The sequence below is a fragment of the Dermochelys coriacea genome, chromosome 4 (genome assembly GCF_009764565.3).
Source record: "Dermochelys coriacea isolate rDerCor1 chromosome 4, rDerCor1.pri.v4, whole genome shotgun sequence".
Taxonomy (NCBI): Eukaryota; Metazoa; Chordata; order Testudines; family Dermochelyidae; genus Dermochelys; species Dermochelys coriacea.
In genome coordinates, this window is record NC_050071.1 from 53132054 (window position 1) to 53145130 (window position 13077).

Sequence of the window (13077 nt, forward strand, 5' to 3'; positions counted from 1 at the left end):
GTAAGTGCTAAGTATGATGATAACGATGCCAGGTTAATTCCCATTCTTGAAAAATTGCCACAGTATCTTTCACAACAACAAGATTTTATAGCTTCAATTTCATATCTCATCTCTCCCACCATGCTTGATCACTAGTTCATACAGATTCCAAAAGAAGAGGGCCACCTCTGAACTGCCACCAAACATCATAATCAGCAGAGGTTTGGTGATCCTTGGAAGTCTCCTATGCAAGTGCTGACGCAGCCTGGCCATGGATAGATAATTAGAAGAATTGGCAAGTTCGCTGCACAAAGCTGTATGGCTTCAGGCAAATTAAATTTGGCCTTCGTGAAATGAACTGGTGTAGTGTCAGGTAGTTCCTAAGGTACAGGTGTACACTACACAGACACTGCTACCCACAACTGATGTAAGTCTCAGCAGAGAGGCCCAAGTTTAAATAGCCATGGAGTCTGAATTACACTCTCACCTCTAGAGCTGGTCTCCAGCAGAGTTGAGGCACATTGGTGAGGCAATATGGGGGAAATTTGCACCACTATTGCCAATGTTCAGATGGTACACTCTTTGGGGCCAGGACTATCTTTTTGTTCTGTGTTTGCACACAATGGGGTCCTGGTTCATGACTGGGGTTTCTAGATACTAGGACAAACATACACAGAGAATTTCAGTCTCCAGGGCTGTTAGACTGACACCTTTCATCAGTACTGAATTAACTTTGAAATATAACTTAAATAAACCAGACAAACCCAAACAATAAATGCATTTAAAATGCATTAATAGAATATGGAGCACAGAAGGCTTCCTTTCTTGGAAAGAAATATCAAACAAATGAGATGGTTTGCACAATACAAGATGCAATGACTTCTCAGCTAGTTCTTTAGCCAAGCACTTCTGAGAACAGGCTCTGGAGACTGCTGTTTTACTGTAATTTGCCAATGCTGTGTATAAAACTGTTCTGTTCCTGCTCCATCTATGGGCTGTTCTGAGGCAACTACTGGCAACTTGTTATTCTACAGTATTCTATTTTATCATTTGGGTCTCAATAAAAGACCAAAACAAACTGATTTCTTCCTCCAACCCTCACAATCCATTCCTTGTCCCATTCACTCCACATGCCCAATCCAAAAATGCAAAGAGAGAACCCATACCACTTATTCCATATCACTAGGAAACAGAAATCTTAACTGTGGAGGCAACTGCTTTGGTGGCCTTGGACAATTAATATTTTGAGTAAATTAAGCAATTATCAGGAGTAAAAAATAAAAACTTCTCTCCCTCTACAATCCTTTCTAATCTTTCATTCACCATGGTATGCATATTATTCCCAACTGACTAGTTTAAGAATCCAACACAGCTTTCAGCAACCTACCTACTGTGGCCATACACCTCTTCCTGGTACTAGAATATATTATTAGTTTTGCATATTGAATAGTTATTTATTTACATGTCTGCTTCTGGATTCCTTTGAAAGCTCTCTCTCACTGATTAGGATAAATGTTCTTTGTAGAGGTGTTGCCAAGCTGCCCTGATTCTCAGACGTCAAAGGATGTGGTCTGCAGAATCTATCGGATGTAACTCATGGTCTAAGGCATTAATTTGAAAATTACAATTGATATAGTTACCGTACAGTGGCTTTAGTTAGGTATCACTCCCACCCAGCATCACCTAATCTCTTCTTGTCTTCTGAGGTCTCCTGATAGCCATGGGGAATTATCTATCTGAGAAGTAAATTAAGAGAGAAGAGTGATACATCCTTTTCTTTTTGGAGGTCAACGATCAAGGTCTTGTCTGTTTTACCAGGGAACCTCACAAGAATGCTTTTCACTTACAGATTCTGCAGAGACAATGTGAGGATCCCTAAAATTTGTGTAGACTAAGGCTAAAAGCAAACAAACAAATAAAAAAAAAGCAGGTTTATTTTAGATTTAAAACAAAACCAAAAACGTAGTTTTCCCTGTTGCAGTAGTTCTGGACTTTAGCAGTGATTACTTTAGCTGGAGCCTCGCTCTGAATCTCAAAGTGAATATTCTTTTTTAAAAGATGAAAATAGTACTTAGATGTTGAATGAGATTACCACATCAGGCCTGATTCACCCTGCAAGTGCAACAAGGTGCAATCTGCATCCCCTTGTGGCTGTGGGGGCAGCTGCACCATAGGGCAAATTCACTCCCTTGTAGAGGGTAGCTCTCTTGAGGATGCTCTAAATCAGAGCACCTCCGGTCTCACCTACCGGAAGGCTGAGCCAGCCAACACAAGAATCTTCCACTGCAGAGCAGGAATTGTAGGAAGCTTTCACTGCAGTAGCTCTGCTTCAGGCAGATTCGTCATCTCTGGGGATGCCAATGAAATACATGAGGTTCTAATGAGTGAATTTCTTCCAGACAAAAAACTCATGACATCATGTTTTAACTGCAAAACGTCTGTTAATGAGAAGGAATGGAGGGCAGTGTTTTTCATCATGTGCCACCATGCCAGCTGAGAGCAGTAGGGATAACAGTCCTTAGATAAACATTTAGGGGCTGGCAGCAGGGTACTTTCAGTATGATTCTGAAAATCATTTTCTCCACTGATCCACCAGAGCTGTGTCCTGTCAGCCTCCAGGGCCCAGCAGCAGACTCATCTGTGAAGGGCAGCAAAACAATGGTGGATGAGATTCTACCCATACCGACAATAATCAGCATACTGTATTTGGTTAAATGTCCAGAGAACTAGATGAGCATTTTTATAAATAATAATAATATAAGCAAATGATCAGCCCTATTTAAATATTTTGGACCCATAAAAAGGAAGTTGATGCTTCAATTAGGGCAGGTCTATACTTAAAACACCATACTGGTGCCGCTGTAGCACTTCAATGAAGATGCTATTACGTTTCTCCAGTCGCGGAAGTTAATCTGCGAGAGGCAGTAGCTATGGCGACATGAGAAACCCTCCCATTGACATTACCATTGTCTATACTGGGGGTTAGGCTGGTAACTGTATTGCTCAGCGGTGTGGATTTTTCACACCCCTGAGCGAGGTAGTTATACCCATGTAAGTACATAGTGTAGACCTAGCCTCAGAAGTTTTTTAAACCAGCAAAGATTTGTGTAGTGTTTAGGTCAGAAACCAGACTCCATATACATTTACACATATAGAGAAAATGCATGGCAGCTAAGATTTGATATGACATTTTATCTTTACAAGTAAGAAGATCAAGTGGCAGTGGTACTTGAGAATTATCGAGTGTCTCCTTACAAGTGGAGATAAATATCATGCTCATATCAAATCGGAGCCATTTGCGCATTGCATATTTTACAGTGACACATTTGGTCTGCACATTTTTCCAGGATGCCCTCTCACGTATTTCCCCTCTCCCACCCCCCCCCAGTAATTAAACAAAATGGCTCAATAGGGTCTTTAGACATTTTTTCAGTTTTCCCCCTTTAAGCAACTACAGTACTGTCACAGCAGGATCAACATTTCATCTTCTTGTTGTTGTTGCTTATTAGTGAGACTGAGTAAATGGACACTTTCAAGCTACTTGCTGCGATGTTTCTATGATAGGTATTAATGCCCTTGAATGGATGGATTTCAAAAGTGAATGTGGACACCTTTACCCACTTTAAATGAATGGCCACCACTAGCTGGAGCAACTAACTTTACCAGATGGAAGTCTTTTGATGATGATGTGCCCACAAATTAAATAAAACAATATAAACGAAAAATAAAGTCTGGTAGATGGTCCAGATGCAGAGGCTGAACTATCTTCTCTTTCCTAAATGTTTTCATACCAGGTAATGTCCAGGGAATTGTTAGTTTGCACCACTGCTCCCCACTCCGTTTCGTACAGAGCCAAATACTGGAAGAACAAGATAGCTGACGTGCACTAGAACCATCCTGCCTGCCTGCAAAGGGACCACAGCCGCAGCAGCAGGCAGGCAGGATGGTTCTAGTGCACGTCAGCTATCTTGTTCTTCCAGTATTTGGCTCTGTACAAAACAGAGTGGGGAGCAGTGGTGCAAACTAACAATTCCCTGGTCATGACCTGGTATGAAAACCTTTAGTAAAACCTTTAAGAAAGAGAAGATAGTTCAGCCTCTGCATCTGTAACTTTCACTCCATGCATCTGAAGAAGTGAGGTTTTTACCCACGAAAGCTTATGCTCAAATAAATCTGTTAGTCTTTAAGGTGCCACCGGTCACCTTGTTGTTTTTGTGGATACAGACTAACACGGCTACCCCATGATTACTTGACAATAGTTACTAGTTACCCATGGCAGCTGGAGCACAAATTTGGGCAGCCCTCAATGCTACCCTAACTTGCGCTGGGGGTTTAAATGGTGTCAAAAGTCCCAACAAAAGGAGTTCTATACTCTGCCCAGAGCTCTGTACAGACAGCAATGAATTGGGGCCATATCCATCTTAATGGGAGATTATTGAAATATATCCTAGACAGTCCAATGTTACAGAGAGTGAACCAAACTGCAGTCTCTCTCATCAGTGCAATCCTTCTGAGGCCAATGGAGTGAGTGTAACGAAAGGCAAAATTGGCCCGATAGATATTTAACAAATATCAGGCCAAACCGAGCCCAACTTCTTTGGGGTTGCAATGGTATAAATGAGATCATGAGAGCAAAGTCTGACTCCCTGCTAGCCGTTATTAGATATTGCTTTACAAGCAGAACCCTTCTGTGAAGTGATCCCACATAGCACTGTGAAAAGATCACTTACTCAAATAGTGCATAAATACATTGTCCTCACAGCTATAAAACCCCACGTGATTTGTTATCACTGCTAAGAATAGGATCAACCTGTGTCGTACCTGCAGTAGATTACCCTAATTTTCTCCACTAAAATATTCCCATAGCACAACAGCCATCAATTCCTAACTGGTGAAAGTGCAAGTTTACAATGCTACTGTTCACATAACCTATATGCTCTCACCCATATGCCTTAGTCATAATTTTAACTGGCTGCATCATCTGCTGCACTGTAGTATGTCTCAAAAAGAAAAGCAGTACTTGTGGCACCTTAGAGACTAACAAATTTATTAGAGCATAAGCTTCCGATGAAGTGAGCTGTAGCTCACGAAAGCTTATGCTCTAATAAATTTGTTAGTCTCTAAGGTGCCACAAGTACTGCTTTTCTTTTTGCGAATACAGACTAACACGGCTGCTACTCTGAAACCTGTAGTATGTCTGTAACAGTTTCTAAACAGGTGTTCCAAGGGTATCAATAATGTTCCTTAATTAAAAGCAATATGTGGTGTGGAAGGCTGGTGGGTACTACATATTAATTTTCTCATATTCCTTCCATTGAGTCAGACCATCTGAATATCCAATAGAGTTCTAGGGGACAAGCTCAAAAGATGATAGGACACCTAGATATTACTGCAGTCCTTTGTTGTCAGCAGCAAACTGGAAAAAGAGGATACATTATAGTGTCCTGCTGTGTCTTTATTTACATGGAAATCTGTTAAGTATTATGCAAGACACGGTGCTTGTAAATTAACTACTATTTATTTCCAACAATATCTTGAGGAAAAGGCCTTTGGCTGCAGCAGGTTAGAAGACATGGTAGCAACTCAGCAGATATTTTTCAAGACGCCATTTTGAGATTTCACCCAGGTCTTTCTGGGTATGTCTACACTGCAATTAAAAACCTGCAGCTGGCCCATGCCAGTTGACTCAGCCTAAGGGGCTATTTTTAATTGTGGGGTAGATGTTCAGACTCTAGTTGGAGCCTGGGTGCTAGGACCCTGTGAGGTGGGAGGGTGCAAGAGCTCAGGCTGCACGTAAACAGCCCCTTAGCCGGAGCCCCTTGAGCCAGCACATGCCAGTCACAGGTGTCCTATTGCAGTGTAGACATACCCTGTGAGGTCCTGAAATTTCAATTATGAAATTAAAAACAGAATTTAGCACTTCTGAGACTGAATAAATCTAGGTACGTGGCTCAGTAGTGCCTACTAATATTTTTTCTTTATAGCCTCTCTCAAACTGCAAAATAAACATCACAATTCCTCATGATCATGAATGCAAATAAGAAGGTAAACTTCTCTATCATACAGCAAGCACAAATGCTAGGAGAATTAAAGGGACAAGGGCTAAAAAGGAAATGTTAGCTTTCTAAAAAAAAAGCACTCAGAGAACCATACTCATCTCTTGTGTCATGCCACTGACGTCATTGATTAATCTGGGCTGCTGTATTTAAAGCAAGAGAAAAGGAGAATGGATGTCTGTTAAATACAAGCAGAAGGAGGAAGTCATTTAAATCAGAGACAGAAAGAACATTTTGGTCTCAGACGGGGATGGACTCATTTCTAGAGGGTTTGGATACAGTCTACTGGAGAGGGAGATCTTTGAGGCACAAACTGCAGTTAGGTACCTAAATCCCATTAAAAATCAAAGCAAGTTAGGCTTTAGAAAATCTCCCCTGCAGCCATGTATTGATACAGAGACACACTTGACTTGTATTATGTGCAGAGATTGCATGTGCTCAAGTCAGGTACGAACTCATCTGCATCTTTGAAAATATAGCTGTGGAAAACTAGTACCATATTAGTGGGTCAAAGGCAAAGTGTCTCGCCCTGTCTCAGGTCTGCCATTAATACTAGTCTAAACACCAACAGATTTTACAGTTGGGCACAATTGCTGTTTAATCACAAATTACTGAGTAATATGAATTAAAACTTCCAATTTATAATCCCCTCTGCCCCCCAAATTAGGATCTACATCAAAACTGCAAAGACCCTTAGGCTTAGCGGCAGTAGCAACTGTTGCTGTAAAACCACAAATTATGTTACTAATGTGATCCGGCACTTTTACTTGTGTCCCACAGCTGCAGCTTAATCGTATTTTTGACCCAACTAAATTGTCAGTCAACACTGGGATCTGTATCTAATAATGTTGCTGTAAAAATAAACCAACTCCTGTTTTCTAAAGAGATTATGAAAGAGACAGATATATATTAAAGGGATGACATCATCTTAACCATCCTTCTCTCTGAAAGTTCATGTTCTACTGTCACAAATAACTGATTTGTTTATATTTTTATAACTGAAATGGGTTACAGGTTTCAGAGTAGCAGCCGTGTTAGTCTGTATTCGCAAAAAGAAAAGGAGTACTTGTGGCACCTTAGAGACTAACAAATTTATTAGAGCATAAGCTTTCGTGAGCCACAGCTGCATCCGATGAAGTGAGCTGTGGCTCACGAAAGCTTATGCTCTAATAAATTTGTTAGTCTCTAAGATGCCACAAGTACTCCTTTTCTTTTTGAAATGGGTTAGACAAACTTTGTATATAGTCAGCTTCACTGTTGCCCTGGTGCAGTCAGTTATATGTTACTCTTTCTGTTTTGTTTAATGCAGCAACAGGAGAGAAGAAAAACACTTAAAAAACAGGAAAATGTGGTTGTACAATCACAATTAGCAGTGGGGACTCAGGGCAGCTGTATTGAAACTGCTTTTAACTACTTTCCTAGATTTCAAGTAGACAGTGTCCCTGGAACTCTGCTCCAAAATGCTCCACCTCCAATTTTAAAGTTATTGCATGTGTTCCATGCTAATCAAAGCATGGCCAGATTTAGAATGGCATAAGTAGGTGCAGTTACACTGAATTCAGTGATACCGAACCTACTTACACTGGGTCTAAATATGGTCCAATATTGTTAATGTATTTGTAAAATCTGGAGAGGTAATTCTGCCATTGTGTGCATATGTATGTTTTGGAAGATAATATATTGGATAATTATGAGACAAGTCAAAATCTTTTATCTGACCTCCTGCCTCTCTCTCTCATCAATCTACCAAACTTTTGCAATTCAGATCCAAAGGAACTCGGATCTGAACTGAAAATATTGTGCAACAAAAAGTCAGCCTCTTCAGTCTATTTCACTAAAAAAATCTAAAACAAACAAACAAAAAACGCACACAACTAAGGGGAAAAGACAAAGAGTGTTTTGTTTGATTGGTTTTGGGGGGGACTGTCTGTTTTGGTTTTGGATATTCACTAACATTTTTTTCTCTTTGAAAATTTTTACTGTACCATCAGTGACAGTAAAAATTTTAAAAAAGAAAAATGTAGTGAATATCTGAAACAGACAATCCCTAATCTTTAAAGTGATTCATACGCATTAATAAAACCATGTCTGAGCTAAGCAAGCATTAATATACCCATTTTACAGGTGGGTATACTAAGATCTCAATACTGCTAAATCAATTTCTTGAGTTTAAAAACTACAAGATTTTTTTCCAGCTACCAGCCATGATGGTGAAATCCACGCCCCATTAAAATCATTAGAAAAACTCCCATTGATTTCAATGGGGCAAGGATTTCACTCTGAATCAAACCAGGTTCTTTCCTCTTCATGTCATCATCTAAAAATTTTGCAGGTCAAATTATGGCTTCAGTTACATTTGTTGTAAGGACAATCCCCATTGTCTTCAAATGATACTTTCATTTGCAGCTGTGCAATAAAAACACCATTTTATTATTAAAAAGAGCACATCTGATCCAAAAATCAAGGGGGCATAATAAACATAGAACCCCCACAATGCCATTTTTACAGTCACTGTTCAGAGTGGAATCACACTTCAAAGTGCACCAAAGAATTTATTTCAATAGATTGTAAAATACCAAGGTATTTCACAATGGATTTATCGTCATATTCCTTCCTTTATTAACCATGGCACGTAAACCAAGAGCACAAAGACAGCTCTCAGAGATAGATATCCCAGAATCCTTTGGGGGGAAAAAATCTAAACAGAACTATTCTGCTGTTCTCTGATATGTTACCAAGCCCCCCCCATCCCTCACCCCCAGAAGTGTTCTTAATTAAATAAGAATGTATTAAAGAATACAGTGCCCCTCTGTGTAAACTCCCACCCCCATCCTTCTCTCTCAGTTCTAAACGCCTGCTACCTTGCCTTCTAACTTCCTAGGAGCTCATTAGAAACAGCCCCGTCTGCACGTATACATCACCATAACACTCACAAATTCTGCGAGAGAGACAGAAATAAGAAGCTGAGTGACAATACTGGCCTGTGACACAAGCAAATGCAGACAAAGAACATCCTGATATTCATAAGGAACAATGAAGGCTCAGAGAAGTACACTGGGAACATGGGATTAAAATACAGGCTACTGCTCAGTTCTGCACCAGAATTTCATTGGTCCTCTAACTAGGTTCAGTTATCAACAATCACCATGGCAGACCAGACAGATAAATCACACCAATTTGGTGTGGGTGGTAAAATGTTTCAATTAAATGATCCTTACACTTCACATGGCAGTTTTAAACATGGGCACGGTTCCGGTCACATGCACCCCTCCAACTTGTTACATCTCCCTTCAGATATTAATTTTCCTCTTGTGGCTTTTGGCTGTTCATTATGTAACACTTAACAAAGCACCTTTTTGTTTTCTGACACTTGCTTCAAAAAATAGCCCCAATTCTTTCTTGTCTGAAACATATGAACTGTTCAAATCAAGAAAAGGAAAGAAAATAATGAAAAAATGTGCATATGACGTCCCTCCCTGTCAGCCACATGGTTGATGAACGCAGTAACACAAATGCTACTGACTCTTCCATCACTTCTCAACAAGGGGAAATTATTCTAGGAAGTAACCCCTGTCATCTCATATTAAAATAATGTTGGGCCATTTTGGCTCTCTCACATGCAGGCCATGTTCAGCCAGATGCCTTTGGAGCAGGGTGGCTTGTCAGGTGCTGGCAAGCCATCCCAAACTGGAAACACCATAACAATCACTAATCGTAAGGCATGAGACAGCTTGAATGACAGAACACATAGCATATCCACAACCTCCTTGACACAGACAGGATCAACATGGGGGATCACAAAGAGAGTTATGGGACAAATCCAAAATGCAGTAGATGAACAATCTGCCTGCCTTAAAGTTCAAAAGAAATTAAAGGTACAGTACATCCTTGTAAACGGCTCCTATTTAAAATGCATACAATAGTAAAACAGACACTCACTCTGGACGCAGTTTGGAACAGGGCCTTCCACTCAGTCCGCCTTGAAGCACCTTCATAAAAGGTAGTTTAACCTCTAAATGATACCAGGTTTCAGAGTAGCAGCAGTGTTAGTCTGTATTTGCAAAAAGAAAAGGAGTACTTGTGGCACCTTAGAGACTAATAAATTTATTTGAGCATAAGCTTTCGTGAGCTACAGCTTACTTCATCGGATGCATTCACTGGAAAATACAGTGGGGAGATTTATATACACAGAAAACATGACACAATGGGTGTTACCATACACACTGTAAAGAGAGTGATCACTTAAGGTGAGCTATTACCAGCAGGAGAGAGGCGGGGCGGGGGGGGGGGGGTTTCTAGTGATAATTAAAAGGGGCCATTTCCAGCAGTTGACAAGAATGTCTGAGGAACAGTGTGTGTGTGGGGGGGATTAAACATGGGGATATAGTTTTACATTGTGTAATGACCCATCCAGTCCCAGTCTCTATTCAAGCCTAAGTTAATTGTATCCAGTTTGCAAATTAATTCCAATTCAGCAGTCTCTCGTTGGAGTCTGTTTTTGAAGTTTTTTTGTTGAAGTATTGCCACTTTTAGATCTGTAATCGAGGGACCAGAGAGACTGAAGTGTTCTCCAACTGGTTTTTGAATATTATAATTCTTGACGTCTGATTTGTGTCCATTTATTCTTTTACGTAGAGCCCATCCAGTTTGACCAACTCTCTGTCCAGTTTGTACATGGCAGAGGGCATTGCTGGCATATGATGGCATATGTCACATTGGTAGATGTGCAGGTGAACGAGCCTCTGATATTGTGGCTGATGTGATTAGGCCCTATGATGATGTTCCCTGAATAGATATGTGGACACAGTTGGCAACGGGCTTTGTTGCAAGGATAGGTTCCTGGGTTAGTGGTTCTGTTGTGTGGTTGCTGGTGAGTATTTGCTTCAGGTTGGGGGGCTGTCTGTAAGCAAGGACTGGCCTGTCTTGCAAGATCTGTGAGAGTGATGGGTCGTCCTTCAGGATAGGTTGTAGATCCTTGATGATACATTGGAGAGGTTTTAGTTGGGGGCTGAAGGTGATAGCTAGTGGCGTTCTGTTATTTTCTTTGTTGGGCCTGTCTGGTAGTAGGTGACTTCTGGGTACTCTTCTGGCTCTGTCAATCTGTTTCTTCACTTCAGCAGGTGGGTATTGTAGTTGTAAGAATGCTTGATAGAGATCTTGTAGGTGTTTGTCTCTGTCTTAGGGGTTGGAGAAAATGCAGTTGTGTCGTAGAGCTTGTCTGTAGACAATGGATCGTGTGGTGTGATCTGGGTGAAAGCTGGAGGCATGTAGGTAGGAATAGTGGTCAGTAGGTTTCCGGTATAGTGTGGTGTGTATGTGACCATCGCTTATTAGCACCGTAGTGTCCAGGAAGTGGATCTCTTGTGTGGACTGGTCCAGGCTGAGGTTGATGGTGGGATGGAAATTGTTGAAATCATGGTGGAATTCTTCAAGGGCTTCTTTTCCATGGGTCCAGATCATGAAAATCACTAATTGTCATCAGTGTAGTGCAAGTAGAGTAGGGGCATTAGGGACAAGAGCTGAGGAAGCGTTGTTCTAAGTCAGCCATAAAAATGTTGGCATACTGTGGGGCCATGCGGGTACCCATCGCAGTGCCGTTGATTTGAAGGTATACATTGTCCCCAAATGTGAATAGTTATGGGTGAGGACAAAGTCAGAAAGTTCAGCCACCAGGTTTGCCGTGACATTATCGGGGATACTGTTCCTGACGGCTTGTAGTCTATCTTTGTGTGGAATGCTGGTGTAGAGGGCTTCTACATCCATAGTGGCTAGGATGTTGTTTTCAGGAAGATCACCGATGGATTGTAGTTTCCTCAGGAAGTCAGTGGTGTCTCGAAGCTATCTGGGAGTGCTGGTAGTGTAGTGCCTGAGGAGGGAGTCTACATAGCCGGACAATCCTGTTGTCAGGGTGCCAATGCCTGAGATGATGGGGCGTCCAGCAGGATTGACTTGCTATGTAGACTACCAGCACTCCTAGCCATCTTTGAGACACCAATGACTTCCTGAGGAAACTACAATCCATTGGTGATCTTCCTGAAAACACCCTCCTCACTCATAACTATTTCACATTTGGCGCTACATTGATGACATCTTCATCATGTGGACCCATGGAAAAGAAGCCCTTGAGGAATTCCACCATGATTTCAACAATTTCCATCCCACCATCAACCTCAGCCTGGACCAGTCCACACAAGAGATCCACTTCCTGGACACTACGGTGCTAATAAGCGATGGTCACATAAACACCACCCTATGCCGGAAACCTACTGACCGCTATCCATACCTACATGCCTCCAGCTTTCATCCAGACCACACCACACGATCCATTGTCTACAGACAAGCTCTATGACACAACTGCATTTGCTCCAACCCCTAAGACAGAGACAAACACCTACAAGATCTCTATCATGCATTCTTACAACTACAATACCCACCTGCTGAAGTGAAGAAACAGATTGACAGAGCCAGAAGAGTACCCAGAAGTCACCTACTACGGGATAGGCCCAATAAAGAAAATGACAGAACGCCACTAGCCATCACCTTCAGCCCCCAACTAAAACCTCTCCAACGCATCATCAAGGATCTACAACCTATCCTGAAGGACGAACCATCATTGTCACAGTTCTTGCGAGACAGACCAGTCCTTGCTTACAGACAGCCCCCCAACCTGAAGCAAATACTCACCAGCAACAACACACCACACAACAGAACCACTAACCCAGGAACCTATCCTTGCAACAAAGCCTGTTGCCAACTCTGTCCACATATCTATTCAGGGGACATCATCATAGGGCCTAATTACATCAGCCACAATATCAGAGGCTCATTCACCTGCACATCTACCAATGTGATATATGCCATCATGTGCCAGCAATGCCCCTCTGCCATGTACATTAGTCAAACTGGACAGTCTCTAAGTAAAAGAATAAATGGACACAAATCAGACGTCAAGAATTATAACATTCAAAAACCAGTTGGAGAACACTTCAATCTCTCTGGTCCCTCGATTACAGACCTAAAAGTGGCAATACTTCAACAAAAA

General features: G+C 41.4%; 1 protein-coding gene across 7 annotated transcripts in view; it reads right to left on the reverse strand.

Moving 5' to 3' along the window:
- MAML3 (mastermind like transcriptional coactivator 3) overlaps positions 1 to 13077 on the reverse strand; it is a 356720-nt gene that overhangs the window by 214117 nt on the left and 129526 nt on the right. Inside the window, exon 1 of one of the 7 annotated variants that reach the window (XM_043512778.1) lies at positions 9975 to 10064. The exons of 5 other annotated variants lie outside the window; for them this stretch is intronic. The gene's annotated coding sequence lies outside the window, so the exon portion shown is untranslated. Of the gene's footprint in view, positions 1 to 2227; positions 2613 to 9974; positions 10065 to 13077 lie in introns of those variants that run through there. One more of the 7 variants, XM_043512779.1, reaches the window with a different exon arrangement.